Source organism: Corvus brachyrhynchos, unplaced genomic scaffold (genome assembly GCF_000691975.1).
Source record: "Corvus brachyrhynchos isolate BGI_N302 unplaced genomic scaffold, ASM69197v1 scaffold1083, whole genome shotgun sequence".
NCBI classification, from domain to species: domain Eukaryota; kingdom Metazoa; phylum Chordata; class Aves; order Passeriformes; family Corvidae; genus Corvus; species Corvus brachyrhynchos.
In genome coordinates this window covers 18550-18999 of record NW_008236967.1, presented here as the reverse complement: position 1 = coordinate 18999, position 450 = coordinate 18550, and the positions used below count along the sequence as shown (strand labels likewise).

Genomic DNA, 450 nt, shown 5'->3' with positions numbered 1-450 from the left:
CAGCTTATGAAGGAGTCCAAGCTGCCTCAGAAGTAATCGGCACAGAGGCACAACTCCTCCTGGCACCCCGACTACTGGTGCTGGGGTGGATGTTCAAAGGAAAAGTTCCTTCCATGCATCACGCCACCAACGCTACTTGGAGCAAATGGATCGCCCTCATCACCCAGCGTGCCCAAATTAGAAACCCAAGTCACCCTGGGATCTTCGAAATAATTACGAACTGGCCGGAAGGTGAGACTTTTGGGTTATCTTCTGAAGAAGAAGAGGAGCAGGTGACACGTGCCGAAGAAGCCCCACCATATAACAAGCTACCGGAGAGTGAAAGACAATACGCCCTCTTCACTGATGGTTCCTGCCGAATTGTAGGCGCTAGCTGGAAATGGAAATCCGCTGTATGGAGCCCCACACGACAAGTTGCACAGGCTACTGAAGGAGAAGGGGGGTCGAGAC

At 52.4% G+C, this 450-nt stretch overlaps 1 protein-coding gene across 1 annotated transcript in view; it reads right to left on the bottom strand.

The window, feature by feature from the left end:
• Positions 1 to 450, bottom strand: part of LOC103611749 (protein patched homolog 1-like) — a gene marked incomplete at both ends in the record, with an annotated part of 29672 nt that overhangs the window by 16755 nt on the left and 12467 nt on the right. The window lies entirely within an intron of this gene.